Source organism: Callospermophilus lateralis, chromosome 20 (assembly GCF_048772815.1).
Source record: "Callospermophilus lateralis isolate mCalLat2 chromosome 20, mCalLat2.hap1, whole genome shotgun sequence".
Taxonomy (NCBI): Eukaryota; Metazoa; Chordata; class Mammalia; order Rodentia; family Sciuridae; genus Callospermophilus; species Callospermophilus lateralis.
Window position 1 is genome coordinate 15,471,912 of NC_135324.1, and position 7,456 is coordinate 15,479,367.

At 33.8% G+C, this 7,456-nt stretch overlaps 1 non-coding gene across 1 annotated transcript; it reads left to right on the forward strand.

Moving 5' to 3' along the window:
- Nucleotides 1–5,025: 5,025 nt before the first annotated feature.
- Nucleotides 5,026–5,134, forward strand: LOC143385723 (U6 spliceosomal RNA). Its single transcript, XR_013089509.1, has one exon. It is a non-coding gene; the product is annotated as a U6 spliceosomal RNA (small nuclear RNA).
- Nucleotides 5,135–7,456: the final 2,322 nt, after the last annotated feature.

Sequence of the window (7,456 nt, forward strand, 5' to 3'; positions counted from 1 at the left end):
TATTGTCATTATCTTAAACATGATATAGGATCTGGAGTTTAAGGAAGAAACTTGAGTCGGGTACATAAAATTGTAATATCTCTGCATATTTTTCCCTATTGATTGTTTTTGTCTGGGGGAGGGGAGAGAGTCAGAGAGGGTGCTGTTAGAATGATTTAATAAAATTCTTTGTATTTTGACATGTCTTCTAATATCTTAGGGTTTTTTTTTTTTGCCATTATGCAGTTCTATTGAAAGTTTGATTTCCGATAATCAGTTCTCGGGGAGGCACATAAGAGAAGACATTATTTGTTCTGCAGGAGTGTAGTTTTCCTAATTCACATTCTGATCCTACAAAAGCTACATGGGTCGGGAATATCATCATGTTGATAGATCCAGACATGCACTCAGGCACCTGGTACATCTGCAGAGATTGCATTTCTGCACAAATCCACAGCTGACAGTATGTTCAAAACGCTTCTGGTACTCCGACGTGTAGGAAATGTAAACGTACCAGTGGCAGCAGACCACAACTGTAGATCATGGAAGAAACAGGCTCTCAAAGTCCAGGTCTCACGTAAAGGAGAGCAATTGCTATTTAAAATTTTACTATCGAATGTTTTATCCGGGTTTTCAAACCACACAACATATGTGATTTATACAGTGCTGTTTTGCTATTTTTGAGTTTATGTAAATATAGCGGTGGGTGTAATACAACCTTAATACATAATTTTAAACCATTCTGTGCTCTTTTTAGCTAAGTGTGTTATAAGATGAAATGTGCATATATTATGTTTGCAGGAAATATGCTCTTAAGTAAAAAAAAGTGACTAAAGAAATAATTTGGCAATTGGGAGATAAATATTTCCAATATATTTTCTTTCACTAAAAACAAATGATTACATGACAGCACAGACTTTATATGTTCATTGCTTTCAACTATTAAGTACAGTCTTTAGATGAAGGAACCTTGTTTTAGTGTAATAGGATTTTCTTTATTGCTTGCTTGCTTTTTCTCTTGTCAAGATACCTCACAGTCTAATATTAAGTGCATGAGCTAAAACATAGCATTACAAAGGAAATCAATTCTTCTGGGACACAATTGTTAAACTCAGTGAGTAGAACATATTTGAGATATATGTACCTCTTAACAACATATTTTGAAAAGACATTTAAATAGGGGTGTTAAATAATTTTAATGTGAAGATAAGCAATATTTCAAGATGTCTCTAAAACTTATAAAAATGATACAAAAATATCTGGGATCCCTGTTAGTGACAATCACAGGCCCGACTGCTATGGTGTATTGCACCATATTTACAGAACATGCTGAAAATGAAGTTATACTTCTGTATATGTTACAACTATAGCTCACAAACCCTCTGAGTTCCCTCTTGGTAAGAATTGATAAGAGTTCCTTTTTTAGAGTAGCACTAGACATTCATTGGTACTTCCAGGATGATCTCAAAGACCTTGTAATCTAACCCAGACACATGCTAGCAGAGGAATGGCTAATACTTCTGAATGTTTCTGCAAAGTAACCTTTATTTTTCCAAAATAAGGATTCGTTTTTACAGGTTTTGTTACTGAAAATATTGAGAAATTTTAATTATTTTATTAGTTCATTTTAGTTATACATAATATTAGGGTTCATTTTGACATAATTTTACAAGCATGGGATATAATTGGCTTCAATTCAGTCCCTAGGGCTTTCTCTCCCTTCTCCCCCCTGTTCCTCTTTCTCTAGTCTACTGATGTGTCTTCTATTTATTTTCCGTTTTTAAATTAGTGCATTATGGTTATAAATAAAAGTAAAATTCACTAGACCAAGATAAAGGGGAGAGGGAAAAAAAGAGTTAGAGGTGAATTCCATGAAAATAAAGAGTAATCAGTGGAGTAGAGGAAAGGGCTTGGGGTGGGGAATGATGGGAATAGGGAAGACCAATAAAATGAATCTAACCTAACTTTCCTAGGCACATGTGTGAATATACCAAAATAAAGATTCTTAAAAGTTGTGGTATCAATCAAGATGTCTACAGGAACAGGAACTTGTTTAAATGAACCAATTTTTTAAAAAATGGGAGTAGTGAATAGTAACCTGGAGTACACAGGCTCTTTCTAAAGGAAATTATGTGTGTGTGTGTGTGTGTGTGTGTGTGTGTGTGTGTGTGTGTGTATACCAAGCAAAATGTCTTGGTGTCCAGTAACTCCAAGTGCCACCAATTTCTAACTTTTAATAAAGAATGGAAAATAGAAAAAAGGTTTATACATTTTATATTTTTGAAACTATTCACAGTATCATCTCGTATTTTCTACCTCCTATATCTCTATAGGTACACAGTATTTACCATTGTTTCACAGAACAGGAAAATGGATGAAGAACAATGTATGTCACACAGCTATCTAAAAACATTAGGCACACTGGTCAGTATTCTGTATAAGAGCAAGTCATTGCTGAGCTCTTACATTTGAGACTTTGTGTGGGTGAGACACTTAAAAAAAAAAAAAAGAGTCAAATTTAGCTCAGTGCATGAGTGAATAGTTAAACTTAACTTGCAAATGGATCCATATATAATAATAAGCCCCTAAGTCCTGGATTTTCTACTCTGGCATTGTTATTAGTTCTCATAAGGGAGGTGTTAGGTGTTGGCATCACTATCGGATGCTGGGATGTGTATTAAACTAAAAAGAATTCAATTAAGGAAATCTCAAGGCAGCCATTGGCACCATCCAGGGCAAGCACATCGAAACGTGTCTCTCCCATTTCCACTACATCCTGACATAAACTAAGACGAAAACCCATGTGTACATGGAAATAATCTTTTGACTAGAATGTTACTAGCCCAGCTTTGTTAATATACTCTTTCAGAGAGTCCTGTGGCCTCTGATTCTCTATTGACATCACTAAGGCTTTCATGTTTGTGCAGGTTAGTTCACTCTATGAGAGTTTTTTAAAATTAAACTTATATGATCCATTTTCTATACAAGAAAGAAGCTAACCTATGACAAAACTTAATTTTGTTTGAAATGTTTTATTATTACTTAGTGAAATGAAAATAATTTTTTAAATATATCTTTAAACAGCGATACCAGTTAAATAACAGTATCTCTAACTAATAGTATATTTTAAAATGTGTTCTTACCACTGAAACAGATAAGTATGTGAGGTAATACATACATTAATAAGTTCATCTTAGCCACACTCCTGTGCATATATATATTTTAAAACAATATGTACATAGTCAGCATACATAATTTTTATTAGTCCATTTAAAATAAATAAAAAGAAATATTTAGTGTTATTTTTTACTTTTCGACAGGCACAAATTTATATTTATGACACACTTAATATATCACTTCTAATTCTTCATATCTTGTAGCTCATCCAAATTTTTCCATTTTTCAATAGTTAAAATTAATTCTGTACTCTTCCAATAAAACAAGTTAATTTTTACAGAGAAATCTTTGGAATGTTTTAAATTTAAAATATGAAGCCTGTTCATGTTGTTTTATGACATGAGTCATTTCTTCTTTCTTTATGTATTTCTAAGTTTGCACAAAAATCAAACATTACAATGAAAATTACACTTCCATTTAAAAGTTCTTAGAATTTATCACATTTTCTCATTCTAGGGAAAAAGCATGGTTTTATTATTACTTTTTAATGGAGAAAAATGAAGCAAGGTAAAGGGCTAGGGGAGCTGAGAAAGGAGAGTGAGATATCAGCAAAGAGGCAAAGGAAGCCCTTTGTCACAAGGTGACATTGGAGCAAAGATTGAAAGCGGCATCACTGACATAGGTGAAGACCAGCCCTAGAAAAGCTTCCATGAGAAGAGATGTCAGAGACAGCAGCTTCAAAGCCAAATTATAAACACTTCCTGTCCATATCAAGCTTTGCAGAACTGAGAAAGTACTGAATAACTAAGATGTGATTCTCACAACTCAAGAAATTTAATTTGAACCAGGGGCGAATGTAAGAAATAAAAAAGAATTGCAAAACTATTCAAGGTAAGTTCTCTTATATTAAAAAACAACAACTATGTCTATTTTTTTTAAAGAAATGCTTCCATTTAATGTACAGTATTAAAGGCAGAGTTTATATTATAGGATGCTAAAGCTTTCAGTATCTCTCCTCTTATAATTAAAAAGATATTAGCTATTTGCATTTAAATCTTTTGAAATGAACAGGATTAAGAGTATGCTTTGTCTATAATTTTATTTTTAAAACTAATTTGTATTTCCTTCTATGGTAACATATAAAAGGATTCTGTACTTGTAAAATTACTTCTGACAAATCCTTCAGCTGACTCCAAAGCATTGAAACAGTAAGGCTACAGGAGGTGTAACATTTGTGAATTCTCTTTTTGCAATGCCATTATTGTCATATCTAAAACATTTAAATGCATCCCTTCAATAAGTGCACTGGAGTTTTGCGTCCTAATGCCGTGGCATACCACTCAGCCTGCAGTTTCTTCTCTTGTGCACCAACAATTTCAACATCCTTCCAAATTTACTTGGTCTCCAATTGAAGAGCAACCTATTACTGACACATCTGTTAGATGGAATGTTTAGTCCATCAAAATGTGGGATAGTCTGAAGAGTGCAATATTGTGATACCAAACGAGCCGTGCTAAAAAAGACCATGTTACTGGATCAAAAAGAACACCAGTTTAGGAGAAAGAAGGCATTAATTATAGAACTGGCAAATAGTTGAATAGTTGTCCTCAAATAAACAGATGGAAATAAAAGGTGGACAGGCACATTGTAGGAAACAGTGGTTACAGTTCAGCCCTCTTCAGGCATGTCACCAATACTTTCAGGTGTGTTTCCAAAATAAAATAATTGAGAGCCAATAGACAGTCATCTGTTAAAACTCTCCAAATAACATTTGTACATTGGATATTCTTCAAAACTCCATCTCTTTATTTAACAAATATTTGATGAATACAAGTGTAGGAAAGACAATTAGAAATTAATCTAACAACTCCTCTGCCCTCACAAGGCTTATAATCTAGTAAGAATATGCAAAAGTAAAAACAGTTCAGAATGCTCACTTTGGCAGCATGCATTCTAAAATTGGAATGACACAGAAAAAATATGAGCATGGTCCCTGAGCAAGAATGACATGCAAATTCATGAAGTGTTCTATGCTTTTTAAAGCTTGGCATTCAAAAATATATATTATCACACACACACATACACGCGCGCACACACACACAGAAAATGCAAGATGTGTTTTTATGCTGTCCACAAGAAAACCATTTTCCAATAAATTCTAAATTACATGCAAAATAGGGGGGAGTTACCATTTAGACAATAATAATAATAATAATAATAATAATAATAATAATAATAATAAAGGATTCCTTCAATGAAAAAGGAAGGAATCAGTAAATGTTGGTGAGGATGTAGAAAACTGGAAGCCTCAAAATTTGCTGTTGCAAAGATAAAATAATTATATGACTTTGGAGAAATGGAAGTTCTCAAAAAGTTAAATACAAAGTTAGTGTATTAACCAGCTATTACATGTGATACATGCTAGAAAAATTGGAGCACATATACGTGAAATATATAAATGTGTTATGCATAATATCCAAAAATGTGGAAGCAGGACCAATTTCCATCCCCTGATGAGTGGATGAGCCAATGTGCTGCATTTGAATATGATAGGCAGAATTACAGCCCTCCAAAAACCACAGTTCCTAATACCTGGGTCTTGTGACCGTGCTACCTTATGCAGTAAAGTTAAAGGCATTCAGAGGGGGATGATCTTATTCTGAAGATCAGAGTGGGCCGAATGTAATCAAAAGAGGCCTTAAAATTGAAAAAAAAAAAAAAAAAGACATCAGAGACTCAGAAGACTCAGAGTGATTCAATGGGGACCTATCTGCTTTTGGTGGCTTTGAAGATGGAAGAAGACCAAGATCCAAAGAGTATATTCAGACTCTTAAGGGGATAAAGTGGGGAGTGAGGAAAGGGATCCAATCCCTAAGTCTGCAGAAAAGAACCCAGCCTGCCAAAACTTAGATTTTAGCCAGGTTAAACCTGTGTTGGGGTTCTAGCTCACAGACTATACACTAGTAAATATGTGGTTCAAAGTCACCAAGCTGGTAGGAATGTGATGTAACAGCAATCCCGAAACAAATGGATCACATAGTAAAGTACTGTGCAGCTGTGGAAGTAAATGAGAATTGACACATACCATACATAGCATGGGTGGATCTTGAGTACTTTGTGCAAAGGGTACTGGCACATACTGGACTGGACCATGGAACACAGAAAATGAACATAGATCATTTTATGCCAGATGGAAAACATACCATTGCACTGACTCAGCTCCAAAGGACGAACATAGACCAAGTCTAAGATGACTGTGAAACAAAATAAATCATCTTAGAAGTGAATTATAACCCATTGGATGAAATACGAGTCCATGAGTCCAAATTACCAAACTGTTTTTTTATTCCCCACTTTGTTTACTTAAATGCAGACACTTTTAGGTAAGAGGACTGCCTCATATGTGTGAAACCAAATTCCTCTCAAAAGACTCCATTTAAAAATAATCCCATTAATTAGCCTATAATTGAATCACTATTTTTTCCATAATTGAAAAGTTAAGGTACATAAAGAATCTATATGATCATTTAGATTCTTTTTAATAAGTTCTTAAACATGTGTAAAATTTAAGAGGTAGCTAGTGTTACTTGTTTTCTTTGTTATGTATGTTAATTTTAAGATTAACATACAATAAAAATTCATTTCATAAATAAATAATTCTATGAATTTTAATGTAGATAAGTACATGTCATATTTATCACCCTGAAGATACACAATTGTTCCAACTCTAAGAAACATCCCTGGTGTAATTACTTTATAATCACATACTCTAACTCCAACTCTTGGCATCCACTGGGTCTACTCTCTATCCATATAGTTGTGTCATAAAAAGAAATGTCACATAAGTAGAATCATACGATAGGCAGCTGTATGAGTTTCTGACAGCTGCTATAACAAATCACCACAACTTCAAAGCTAAAACAACATAAATTTATTATTGCATAGTTTGGGAAATAAAATGTCAAAATTCAGTTTCACTGGGCTGAAATGAAGCTATTAGGAAAGGCTGTGTTCCTTTTAGAGACTGTAGTGGAGTTTTTTTTTTTTTTTTTTCCGGATTCATGGGGCTGTCTGCACTATGCAACTCCAATGATATCTCTTTGAAGTGGTCCCATAGGCTCCCGAGATTCAGTTCATTGCTTGAAAACTCTTGTTTTCCTCTATTATTCTGGTTGGGTCATTTCTATTGATTTATCATAAATATCAAGGATTCTTTGTCCTTTATATTCTGGTAAACTATTGAGCTATTGAGAACACTAGTGATTCTTTTTCTCTTGTTCTGGTTTTTCAATTCTAAATTTTCAATGTGGTTCCTCCTTATATCATCTGTGCCAAAACTGTCCATGCCAAACTTTCCTTA